Genomic DNA, 14,357 nt, shown 5'->3' with positions numbered 1-14,357 from the left:
CGCAAACCTCAATTTCTCAACCAACTCATCTTCGACAAAGCCCCCACCACCTACCACTGGGGAGAGGAGAACCTATTCAGTAAATGGTGCTAGGAAAACTGGCTGACCACATGCAGAAGATTGAAACAGGACCCCTATCTATCCCCATGCACAAAGGTTAACTCCAAATGGATCAGAGACCTAAATGTAAAACCTCAAACCATAAGAACCTTAGAAAATGAAGGAAATACCCTCATGGAAATCAGAACTGGCAACCAATTCCTGAACAAAACCCAAAACCCACAGCTCATAAGAGAGAAAATAGACAAGTCGGACCTTATTAAACTGACAAGCTTCTGCAAAGCCAAAGAAACCATCAAGAGAGCAGGGAGACAGCCTACAGACTGGGAAAAAGTATTTGCCAACTCCAGGTCTGACAAAGGCTTAACATCCTGGATCTACAAGGAACTCAAACGTGCTGAAAAGAAAAAAACAAACAACCCCATTATAAAATGGGCAAAAGATATGAACAGACACTTCACAAAAGAAGACATCCAAGAAGCCAACAAACACATGAAGAAATGTTCAACCTCACTAATCATCAGGGAGATGCAAATCAAAACCACACTGAGAAGCCACCTAACTCCAGTCAGAATGGCAATTATCAACAACTCAAAAAATAACAGCTGCTGGAGAGGGTGTGGTGAAAAGGGAACACTTCTACACTGTTGGTGAGAGTGTAAACTAGTGCAATCTCTGTGGAAAGCAGTGTGGCGATTCCAAAAAGATCTAAGTACCAACCTCCCATATGACCCTGCAATCCCCCTACTGGGAATAAATCCTGAAGAACACAAATCACTCTATAAAAAAGATACCTGCACACACATGTTTATCGCGGTGTTGTTCACAATAGCAAGAATCTGGAAACAGCCATACTGCCCGTCAAAAGAGGACTGGATTTAAAAAATGTGGTACATATACACGATGGAATACTATGCAGCCATAAAAAAAGAACAAAATCCTGAATTTCGCAGCAACCTGGATGGAACTAGAGTCTATAATACTGAGTGACCTCTCACAGAAACAAAGATCTGAGTATCACATGTTCTCACTCATATAATGGACCTTGAACTTCCAGTGTAATACTATAAGAAAATGACTTAACGGTACTGGGAAATTATGGGGGGGGGGAGATGGGATTAACAGTAGCAAATATCTGTCTGGGGACAGGGAAACACCTCTTATCAACAGGGTGCCTGAATGAAACGTAATTGTATACCTAACCCTTAACTGTACCCCACAAAACCATAATAACAAATATTAAAAAAAAAATTTAACCTTATTTTCTTTCTTACATCATATAGTTGATAAGTTTTTCCTTTCAATTGTATCATCTTTGTCTTTTAGTGGAACATTTAGAACACTTTCATTTGATCTTATTATGTATATATTTGTGTTTAAGTTTACCACATTAGTATTTGTTTTCCATTTGTTCTGTGATTTTTTTTCTCTGCTTTCTTGATTTTGCTTTCATTGAGTATTTTATTCTTCTTTTCTCCTCAAAAAGTTTAGAAATGAGATACTAATCTATTATTCGTTTAGTACTTCTTTAGAGAATATACCATGTGTATACAATGTTATATGTGGATATATAATGTGTGTATGTATATGCATGTGTCTATGTATACATATGAAGGAATCTCCACAAGACATCAGTTCAGCAATGATATTATGATAGTATGATGTGCCTAAGTGTGGATTTCTTTTAATTTATCCTGCTCAGGATTCCCAGGTCTTTTTTTTTTTTTTTTTTTGAGTTGGAGTCTCACTCTGTCGCCCAGACTGGAGTGCAGTGACCACTCCCGGCCACTGCAGCCTCGACCTGCTGGGCTCCGGCGATCCTTCCGCCTCAGCCTTCCGAGTAGCTGGAATTACAGGCATGAGCTACCACGCCAGGCTAATTTTTAAATTTTTATTGTAGAGATGAGCTCTCACCTGCCCAGGCGGGTCTCGAACCCGCGGGCTCATGCAATCCACTCACCTCAGCCTCCCAAAGGAGCGGGATTACAGGCTGAGCCACCGAGCCCGGCTTCCTAGGTCATTTAAAAAATATTCTTAGCCATTGTCTCTTCACACTATTGTTCTTGCCCCATTCCCTTTCTTTCCCGTGTGGGTCTTCAATTAAGTGTAGATAAACCTATTTATTGTACTATGTCTCTTAATTTCAACTATAGTTTCCATCCTTTGGCTTTCTGTACTTCATCCTGGATATTTTTCTGATCTGTCTTCTAGTTTATTAATTCTCTCTTCACTTGTGACTAATATACTGGCCCATTCACTAAATTAAATTAAATTAAATTTCAGTCACTGTATTTTTTGTTTCTAGAATTTTTCACCTGCTTTTTAAAAATATATAAATTTTAATTATCTGCCAAATTTTTAATTGTGTCTTTTTCCCTCCTTCCTGAGCAAAGTATAATTATTTTCAAGTATGTTCTTAGGAATTCCAATATCTGGAGATACACTGAGCCAATTTCTGTCAGCTGGACTTTGTCCTCATTTCTATTCATATTTTTTAGCTTCCTTGTATGCTTGGTTATTTATGTTTGTGTTAGTGTGTGTATGTGTGTGTGTGTGTGTGTGTGTGTGTGTGTGTGTGTGTGTGTAAATAAACATTGTACTTGTAATGTTCATTATAGAAATAATTTAATGCTAAGCATGCCATGTCCTTAGGAAGAGAATTTATATTTGTTTATGCCAGGTACCTGAAGGTATTAGCATTGGTATTCTTTCAATCCAATTTTATTTTATTCTATTTATTTTATTTTTAATTAAAAAATTTTTTTTGTGTGAGTCAGTGTCTCATTATGTCACCCAGGCTGGAGTGCAGTGGCATTGGCTTACCACAGTCTTGACCTCCTAGGCTCAGGCGAGGCTTCTGCCTCAGCCTCTTTAATAACTGAGCTGCAGGTATGTGCCACCAGACCAGGCTGATTTTTAAATTTTTTATACAAACGAGGCCTCGTTATGTTGCCCAGGCTGGTCTCGAACTCCTGGGCTCAAGCAATCCTTTTGTCTCGGGTTCCCCAAATGGTGAAATTACAAGTGTGAACCATAGCACCCAGCTTCAACCCAATTTCAGATATTGAGATAAGTATAAGCTGGGTTCACTTCCCCTATTTCCAGTTTATCCCGTCCCTGGGATATAGCTCTTCAGGGTTTCTACAAGTCCCCTTCCCTTCTTGATAAGGTCTTGAACTCTTGACAATTTCCCTTTCTCTGTGAAGTTGGAAAGTAATGCTTAACTTCTCAGCTTTTTAGGCTCTCAGGCTTACTTAACAAAGTTCACTGAGGAAAAATGGCACCTCCCTGGACTTTGATCCTCCTCCACATCTTGACTCACTGATACTTTATTATCTTTTTGTATTTTCAAATCCTTGAAATAAGTTGTTTTTTTCAAACATACAAAAAATTATTTTGTTCAGATCTTATTGTCTTTAGCAGAACATTCGGTCAGACTTATCTAGCCTACCTTTTTTGAAAGTGGAATTCTAAAGCATTTAAATTGTTATTTCAAAAAAATGCATCGCCTTTTTCGTAAGCTTTGAGTCTGCATATGCATTGGGATGGTACTGAATGTTAATACATTTTCTTTGAAATGCCATTTATGGACATTTTTGTGTCATTTCTGCAACTTTAGTTTTAAAAGTCCAAGAGTTCACATTGTGAAGACACTAAATCAAGCAATAACTTGCCTTGAAAAATGTCTAAACTCCAATTATGCTTCACCAGCATACATAACTCTGGCTCTTTTTAAGCAATAATATTAGAATTGCCAAGGAAACACTGTACCTAGTTTCTTTATCCTTGAGCCATCATAAAAGTTTTCTACCAACATTTCAAGGACAAAACAATGACTAACTTCCTTCACTAAAGGGAATTTCAGAAAACAACTAGTAAGGCTGATATGAAACATATGCTAAGAAGGTAATACCATGAAATTAATTTTTTTTTAATGTTGGTACTATTGTCTTTATCTTTACTACCCCATAAAGAATGGTTTGTGGTACAAATACAACCCCTATCCCTAATGTGCTTCATTACTAAAGCAACACTTAATTAAGTGGTGGACAAAGCCAAGAACATGCTGTGGTTTAAGAAAATCTCTTAGGTTATTTTCAGATGTTTCTAGTTTAGTAAAAGCTAAAGCATATTTTGTTGAGCACATTTTATTCCCATGTGTATTTTAAGGGAAATCTAACCCATGTGTTTTATTTCATTAATATTTTGCCAAGTTAAATGGCTCTTTTGTAAGATATATTTAATGTTAAGTTATTTTTATGAGGACTTTTCCTTGGATTATGAATTCATATGTCACCTAAAGTAAGTATACTTTGATCCAAATATCTTGTAGTTATGAAGTCAGAAACCCACAAAACTTGGGTGATTTCCCAACAGTGCCAAATACAATATTTCATTTCTATTACTAACGTCATGATTTTTCCTCATATTTGTCAATCAGCACTTTATTGGAAAAACACAAGTTATTCACCTTTTAAAGTCTCGTTTTTTGGGATAAATGTCCAGATGAGACCACGACCCAATTCAATATGAACCATGAACCTCAAATTGTGGGTGTAGATCTCAGTGTGTGGTTTGTATAATAACCAACTCACAGCTATGGTTATTTAAAAGTAAGATATAAGAGGACTTAATGAATACTAACTCATGGGAGTGTCAAAAATGACTAATAAAGATACAGAGCAACAGGAACTTTCAGTACATATTGGTAGGAGCACAAATTAGTAAACTGCTTTAGAAAATAATTTAAATTACCTAGTAAAGTTACAGTTGTTCATGTCCTATAACCCAATAATTCCACACCTATCTATAGCCCTAGAGAAACTTCCAGAGGTAAACCAGGACACACAAAAAAATTCATAGTGCCATAATAACAAAAAACTGGAATTGGTTTAAATATCCATCAATAGGAAAAAGGATAGGCTGTGATATTTCTAAAGTGGGATTGTATAGATCAGTGGAAATGAATGAATTTCAGGCACATACATTATCAACATGGATGAATCTCAAGAAGAGAGATCTGAATGAAAAAACTGTCATAGGAGAAAAATGCAAAAGAATTTAATGCTTAGGAATATGGACAAACATGTAATATTATAAATAGAAAACAGGAAATAATACAAATACAATTCAGGATGCACTTCTCATGGGATAACGAAAAGGGAGGGGCTAGGGTATTGGAAAACCTAAGTTGCGTTCATATTGTTTTTTAAAAGAGTACACAAGTTTTTGTTTTTATCCTTATTTCATGCTTTAAAAATGTGTTGTGAAGATTATTTTGTTTTATATAACTTTTAGAAATTAATGTAAAAATACAGATTCAAGCATGCAATCAACATATTGTATTATTTACTGACATCCCCAATTCCCACGAAACCAAAGCAAAAGGTGCAGCCTGAGTTTAGTTATATGTTTAATGCTTCCAGTCCTGTCCTGATTTTTCAAAAAAAAAAAATCCTTCTGGGTTCCTACTATGTCTTACATAGCTGGACTATTTCTTATATTTTCGAATTAGATTAAATACTATCAGGCAGCTTCTGTCATTTCACATAAGTAGTAGTGATTACTCTATCAGAAAAAAAATCTATAATAACGTGGCATAGTAGTTAATGTTTGACAAGCAAGTCTCAGTGGTGTGCTATAGCTGTCAGTATAGCCGTTAGTAACATGAAGACACAGTGGGCTAAATTCTACAAGAGAATAGAGCTCTCCCTCAGTCAAAACAAGCACTGAACTCTTTCCAAAATACAGCGAATCTATTTATTGTGTAGAATCAATTATTCACAAGTACAGGGCAGCTAGCCTCTCCCCCCTTCACTCCTCCCTCCTTTTCTTCCTTCCTTCACCCACTTTATCAAATATCTATTATGTGCCAGCTGCCAAATACTCATGCATGCACTGATGTCCCAAAAGAATTAGTGGGACCTTTGGGAGTGCGTGTCCTACAATCACAGCTCCTTTTTCTCTCTGGCACAGAAGGAACTTACTTTGGTTAATCAAGTGATATCTTCACAATGTTTGCCATATCTGTTACATGTATAATTTATTTTGTCTTTTTTTTTTGAGTTGGAATCTCACTCCGTCACCCAGGCTGGAGGACAGTGGCACACTCACAGCCACCCCTGTGTCGACCTGCTGGGCTCAGGTGATCCTTCTGCCTCAGCCTTCCAAGTAGCCAGAACTACAGGAGCGTGCTACCACACCAGGCTAATTTTTGATTTATTGTAGAGATGAGGTCTCGCCAAGTTGTCTGGCTGGTCTTGAACCCGTGGACTCAGGCCATTCACTTGCTTCAGCCTCCCAAAGTGCTAGGATTACAGGCTGAGCCACTGAGCCCGGCCTATTTTGTCTTTTTAAATTGTGAGTTCTATAACACATATGGGTGGGTATATGTAGTATGTAGTTATATATATATAATTTAAAGAATGATAAAATTGACACTCATGTACTTATTACCCTGTTTAAGAAACTGATATTGACAGAAATTAGAATGAGTGTCCTCCCCAATATTTCTTCCCTCTCCCCACCTCGAAATCAGGCGGTGCTTGAATTGTATACTGTCATTTCCTTGCTTTTCTTTGTAGTTTTGTAATCTATGTGTGTAACTAGGTATTTTACATGTCTTAAAATATTATTACTGTGATAATAATAGTATACATTCTTCTGTGACTCAGTATTTTTCACTCAACATTCTACTCTTATGATTCATCCATAGAGCTGTGGATGATATTTACTTTTTACAGTTGCATAAGAGTTCACTGTATGTTTTTCTCCCACTTTAGCCTTTCTTTTTTGATAGACATCTGACTTGTTCCCAGTTTTTGCTATTACACAGAGTCAGCTTTGGATATTCTTATACATGTGCAAGTGTTTCTCTTGAGTATATATTTGGCAAAAAAATTGTTAGGTCGTAAGATATGTGAATTTCTCACTTCCCTGGAAAATGCTGATTTATTTTCCAAGTAGCTGTCTTGATTTACTTTCTTGCAGTAAGTGTTTTTGTTCTACATCATTATCAACAGTTAATATTGCTTGACTTTTTAATTTTTACCAATACGTTTGTGTGAAATTATATCTCACCCTGGTTTTAAGTTGCAATTCCTTGGCTGAGTGCCATGGCTCACACCTGTAATCCCAGCATGTTTGGAGGCTGAGGCATGAGAATTGGTTGAGCCCAGGAGTTTGAGACTAGCCTGGGCAATATAGTGAGACTCTCTACAAAAATAAAAAAATTATCTGGGCATGGTGGTGAACGCCTATAACCCTAGCTACTTGGGAGGCTGAGGTATGACAATCACTTGAGACCAGGAATTCGTGGCTGGAGTGAGCTGTGATCATGCCACTACATTCCAGTCTGGGTGACAGAGTGAGACTCTGACTCAGAAAAAAAATAAAAATAAAAAAAATAAAAATAAATAAATAAATAAACAAATTGCAATTCCCTGATCATCAATGAATTTGAGTATCTTTTAATTTTTATTTGTCATTTGTATTTTTCTTCTGTGAAGTGTCTATTCATACCTTTTGCCTATTTTTCCATTTGTTCTTCATATTTTTCTTATTGATTAAAAGAGTTTTTAATATGTGTTTTCGATATGATTTCTATTCTAGATATATGTATTGCAAATACATGCTTCCAGTTTGTGGTTTGAATTTTGTTCTCTTTATGAAATTTTCAATGTCTTTATTTTAATATAGTCAAAATTAGAACTCTTTTTCTTTATGCTTTTTATGTCCTGTTTAAGAAATCCTTTTCCACACAGATTATATTCTCCTTTACTGTCTCCTAAAAGTGTTCACAGTTTTGCATTTCACATTTAAGTCCTTAATCCACAAAGAATTGACTGATGTTTGTGGTGGATATAAAAATCTGTTTTATTTATTTCTGTGCAGTCAACCAAGAGTATTATTTATTTGAGGAGTTAATCCCTTCTCCAGTGATCTGCACTGCCATCTCTATCCATATCATTTTTTTCTTCCAGGGAAGGATCTTCTTCTGGGCTCTATGTTTTGTTCTCTTAGAATACAGTCTATCTTTGTGCCAATAACACATTGTCTCAATTACCTTATTTGGTAGAGCAAGTTACCTTATCTTTTCCTTCTTCAAAATTACTCTAGCTATTATTGGCCCTTTGCATTTTCATGTAAATTTCAGAATCAGATTGTAACTTCCATGGGAAACTCTATCTAAATTTTGATTGAAATAGCATAAAATTTACAGTTAACTTGGGAATAATTAACATTTTACAATATTAAACTTTCTATATGAGTATTCCATAATGCCCAAATTATTTAAGTTCTCTTTAATGTTTTCCAAATTATTTAAGTTCTCTTTAATGTTAAGTTCTCTTTAATGTTTTCAGCCTTGAGAGTGTGTTCTAGGTCTTAAGTTCCTTATTGTGTATCTTTGTATGTGGTAAGGTAATAACCTACACCTAGGGATGTGCTTTTAGATCCATTTACCTGTGTAGTATAAATTTCAAAAATTAATTTTCTTAAATATCTGACTTGTTCATTTTTTGGCAGGTACTTAATTTTTGTCGCAATTGTCAATGGTGGGAATGTAAGTTGAAAGGACTATTTTGGAAAACTGTGTGACAGTCCCTTATGAAGTGTAAGAAGCACGTACCTAGGAACTCACAATGCCAGTTCTAGGTGTCTGCTGAGAGAAGCTCTTTCCCATGACCACCAGGAAACTGTAAAAGCAGCCTTATCCATATTAAAAAACAAAAACAGTCCAAGTGTCCATAAGCACTATAGTGGATAAGTTATTGTGACAGATTCACTGGAATAGTACTTGGGAATAAAATTAATTAAATCTATGCATATTAATGTGTATCAATATTGCAATCAAAATTTGAGTGAAAAAAGCAAGTCACTGAAGAATCCATGATGTAAAATGCAAGGACAAAACATACTAGACAATATATTGGGGGCAAATGGTAAGATACATGACAAGATTATTAAAAAGGCAAGGAGGCCGGGCTTAATGGTTCAAGCCTGTAATCTTAGCACTTTGGGAGGCCGAGGTGAGGGGATTGCCTGAGTCAACGGGTTCGAGAACAGCCCGGGCAATTTGGCGAGACCTCATCTCTACAATAACTCAAAAAATTGACCAGGCGTGGTAGTGCACGCCTGTAGTTCTGGCTACTTGGAAGGCCAAGGCGGAAGGATTGCCTGAGTCCAGCAGGGCAACACAGGGGTGGCCGTGAGCGTGCCACTGCACTCCAGACAGAGTGAGACGCCAACTCAAAAAAAAAAGGCAAGGAATTATTGACATTAAACTCAATAATGTTGTTACAAGGAAGGGAATGACATTGTTATTGGAGGAACACATGGGTAGCTTTGAAATATTAGTCATTGTCTATTTCTTAAGTTAGCTGGAGGGAATGTGTGTTTGTTTTATTCTTTTACAAATATACACAGGCATATGTGTGCATGCCATACACACACACACACACACACACACACACACACACTTTTGATGTATAACATTTATAATAAAATCTTAGTATAAACTTGATTAAAACTTTTAATAATTGAACATTCTTTTTTGGTAATCCAAAGAGTACTTCATGATGGCTCATTAATGTGTCAGCCTTGAGAGTGTGTTCCAGGTCTTAAGTTCCTTATTGTGTATCTTTGTATGTGGTAAGGTAATAACCTACACCTAGGGATGTGCTTTTAGATCCATTTACCTGTGTAGCATAAATTTTCAAAAATTAATCTTTTCTGATTGATCAAAGAAAGAGATTCATGAAGACTGGTAGGACCCTTGCAGCTGTTGGTCTGGCCCTGATGGCAGCCCTGAGCAACATGGAGAATGTCAGTGAAACACAGTGTGGAGAAAAATATCCATTGATCCTTGAATTTTTTTCTTCCCAAACTTATGGCTGGAAAATTTTCCTTAGTCCCCCAGACAAATGAAAGTGGAATAAGTGACAAGTTTTAAGACCCTTCTTTTACTTCTAATTCTCCTTTTCTGCTTAAAATTATCTATCCCAACCTATATCTTCTCAACACATACACAAGACTGTTTCATTGACTGAATTGCATGAAGTTCTCTGATCCAAAGAAAATACTCTAATTCAAAATTTCCTAAACCTAGCCACTTGAAAATCCCTTTATAATTCTTGAGCTATCCATTGATCACATGTGCTATTATATATGTAGCATTTTTCATTCCATATTTCATTTCAAAATACAATGTTTTTCTTTAAGTTTACTTTCATTTGACTCACTTTTGCTATATTCACCTCATCCTAAGACATATTAGTAAAATCATGGATTTGATGGGCTATTTCCATTTTATATGATTTTCATGAAAATAGACTCATAACCATTCAAATCTGCAAAAGATTTCCATATACCACTTTGGCCAAAGGTCATTCTGGATATGTCTATGTGCTACACTTTGGGAAAATCTAATCAGATTTAGAAAGATTCCCCCCCTCTCCAAAAAGAAAAGTCTGCTTCTCTCTCCTCCTCTCCTCAACAGTGCACACTCCCCAGCAGGGCAGCCAGCAAGCAGCTCTGACCTCAGCATGTGCCAGACTGCCAATATCCCCCTTTGTCTGCAGAGTGTTTCTCAGTTAGATTTGTGTTCTTTTTACTTGGGATTGCCATCTTTCTGTTGCCCAGCTTACTATAAAAGGGGGTAAATTTATGCCCTGGGAAACTGACATTCCCGCAGAGGTAATGCCAGCTGGTTGGCCAAGATAAAGTAGCAGAGCAGAATTAACTGACTGGTGCTCAAATCCTTGTTTATATAGAGGCCAAGTCACTAGGGGCATGTGTGGCTGTGTTGGGAGTAGGTCGTCAACCTCCACCATCAGCATCCTGTCAATAGCAGGGTGACAGCGGTCCCCATAGTCTTCTGTGACAATCCAATTCATGCATCTCCTCTGTGACTGTCAATCACCCAGGTTTCACTTACTCAAGTTCTCCACCCACTTTCAATCTTGGTCATTCCTGGTTTATTAAGCCTTGCTTAAAGATGTGGGGCATCTTTGATACAGTTTGATTTTAAAAAGTATTTTTTCCTCTTCTTTTTAGTTGCACTTCAAGGTCAAATGGTTTAGATATTTCCAGAAGGCTGCCACTGCCTCTTAGCTCCACACATGTGTATATGATGCCATTGGCAGCCTTCTGAGTGCATGGCTGAGTCCATTAAGACTTAGTGAAGCCTGCAAGAAAGAATCAATGTTTCATTTACATTAGAAGACTTTACATCGCATCACAGCCTGCTGGACACAGCCTGAACAATATCTTAATACTAATCAGCTGTCCCTGACACTGAATTTTAAGGATTGGTATTTTGAAAACCAAAAGTATTAGCTCTGGCCTTCCCAGCTGCTCTCAGACAATTGTCTGCCCCCTTGCCAGACTGTACAATTTGACACTCGTGTTCAGTGACTTCTCACTCATTAAACTGATCAAGATACAAAACTTGTTAGTTAATTTTTCATGTACTTGGGGGATCTGGTTGCATATTTTAATGATCTGCTCTCAGAATGTGCTGATCAAACTGCATATTTTGTTGATTCGCCGTGACACATCTTTAACCACAGTGTGGCTCACGCGGGGTCCTGGCTGATGTGAGCTGCATCTAGGAAGCACTGAGTAGATGCCGTGTGTACTAATTGAGCTGTGCAGCTCCGCTGAGGCACTGATGGGCTCTGTACTGATTGATCTGAATAATAACCATTTGGAAATTTCATATTCCGTATCCTAGGGCTCAGATGATATCAAAACCAATATTTATTAGAGTAGCATTCCTCCTAGTTAGACCCCAAGGCATTTTTCTCACTTGCTTAAGGATTTTGGTCATGAAAACTGAGGACTTCACACACACACACCACACACACACACACACACACACACACACACACACACACACACACACACATACACACACTGCATAAACGAGATAAACAAAGAAGCCAGGGAGTGAGTGTAGACAAGGTCAAACAGAAAGATAATGGCAATACTTAACTACACTCTCTGGATCCTGTTGATGTTGAGAACTTAGGAATTGACTCTATACATTTGAAAAATAAATCGTCTGAACTTACTGTCTCTGACCACAAGGCATTGACTCCAAAATGGCTGCCTCAGGCAGAGAAGGTGCTCAGGGACCTCTGCCAAGGAGGAGGCATAGAGTTGGGCCAGCAGGGCCTCCCCCAGAAAAATCAGGGGAGCTGGATTCTTGTCCAGACCCTATGCTTGATCACTCATGTGACTTGTAGGAAATAAATCAGGATCTCTAGATCTCATTTGTCAAATCTGTTTTTTAAAAAATGTAGGGAATCAGGCATGGTGATTCATGCCTATAATCCCAGCATTTTGGGAGGCTGAGGTGGGAGAATTGCTTGAGGCCAGGAGTTTGAGACCAGCCTGGGCAACATACCTCATCTATACAAAAAAACCCAACAAAGTTAGCCAGGTGTGGTGGCATACACCCATAGTCTAAGCTACTCGGGAGGCTGGAGCAGGAGGATTGCTTGAGCCTGGGAGTTCAAGGATGAGGGGGAACCAAAAACCAAACAACAAAATAAGAATTTTATTTTGGAGCCCCTTGTAGTCTAGGCTTCCCAAGCAAGGTAAGTGTTCTAGGAACCCATCAGTGTCAGTGTACCAGCGAGCATTGTTGTGAGAAGCTACATTTGGCTTCAGTGAATTTTTTCGGGGGAGGGAGAAATTCTTTCAATGGTTTGCCCATCTCATGATGGGTGCTTAGGTGTGTACCTGCCCACACTGCGCTGATTGTTCAGCAGTTTTTGACCAAAACCAGCATGCCCCCTGTGCCCCACCCTCTCTATTCACCCCATCTCACCTTGAGTGATTTTTTTGTTTGTTTGTTTTTTTGGATAAAAAAAGTTTTCAAAGGGAAACGTTTTGCCGATGTGGAAGAAGTGAAACAAAAAACAGAAGCAGTAAAGGACATCAAAATTGATGAGTTCAAAAACTGTTTTGAGCAGTGGAAAAATCATCTCGATAGGCATATTGCATCAAATGAAGAGTACTTTGAAGGTGACTGAAATTTAAACATGTAAAAATAAACACAATTTTTAGTAAATAAATTCCAGTTTTTTTGAGTCTCCCCTCTTATACCACTGTACTCTAGCTAGGCAACAAAGAAAAGGAAAAACGGTGGGAGAGGTTATGGGCATCTTCAACTTCTAAATTCTATAAGGTAGAAATAGCCAGATCATGGGTTAAAAAAAAAAAAAACTCTTCCAAAGCAGGTTATTTTATATTACAGACAGATTTTCTTTTTTTATGCTACCAAAATACCATAATAAAAAATGGAAAATGAAAATTAAAAAGGGAGTTTTGGAGTTGTAGAATTATCTTTTCAGAATATAAACAAAAGATAGCATAAATAACCATGATTTTTCAGCATGCCTCACATGAAGATGGTTTGGGCAGATAGTCTATATGAACCTCTCAAGGGTCAGTTAGCAAATATTTCAGTCTGTGTAGGCCGTATAGTCTCTGTCATAACCATTCAACTTTTCCATTGTAGTGGAAAGCAGTCAATGCAGATGCCATAAATGAATAAGCATGGGTATGCACCAATAAAACTTTATTTATAAAATCAGGCAGCTGGCTGAATTTGGCCCAAGGACAGTAATTTGTTTATCCTCTATCTAGAACATTATTCTATTATTTGTTTTAGTTCACACTTCTGTAAAAATGAAAACGCAATAGTGCCCATCATGTGAGGATGTTAGGAAAATTAAACAAATGAATATTGTACTTTGTACTCAAGTACTTAGAACCATGACTTATACATAGCAAGCACTATGGATGTGCTAGCTAATTTCTGCTACTATTAGTTATTATTTGCATTGTGTAACCCAATTAATTCATTGTCCTGATTATTAAGCCCCTATTATGTGTTATTTCTGGGCTCTGAGATTTCAGCAGTGACCTAACCAATCAGAGCCTTTTGTCATAAAGCACACAGAATGTGGGAGTCAGGAATTAAAAAATACTATTATATATTATATATAAACAGTTAAATATTTTGTTATGCTAGTATATATAAAAATATACATACATATATAAAAATATATATACATATACATATATAAATATACATGTAAATATACACATACCATAAATTATGTGTTATGACTTTTATTTTTTTTTGAGACAGGGTCTCCACTCTGTTATCCAGACTGGGGTGCAGTAGTGCAATTGTGATCATGGCTCACTGTAGCCTTAACTTCCTGGGCTCTGGGCACATACTGTCCTCCAGCCTCAGCCACCATGCTTGGCTAATTTCCTTT

Source organism: Carlito syrichta, unplaced genomic scaffold (genome assembly GCF_000164805.1).
Source record: "Carlito syrichta isolate Samal-C Ts95f unplaced genomic scaffold, Tarsius_syrichta-2.0.1 Scaffold309726, whole genome shotgun sequence".
Taxonomy (NCBI): Eukaryota; Metazoa; Chordata; class Mammalia; order Primates; family Tarsiidae; genus Carlito; species Carlito syrichta.
Note: the sequence above shows the minus strand (reverse complement) of the source record.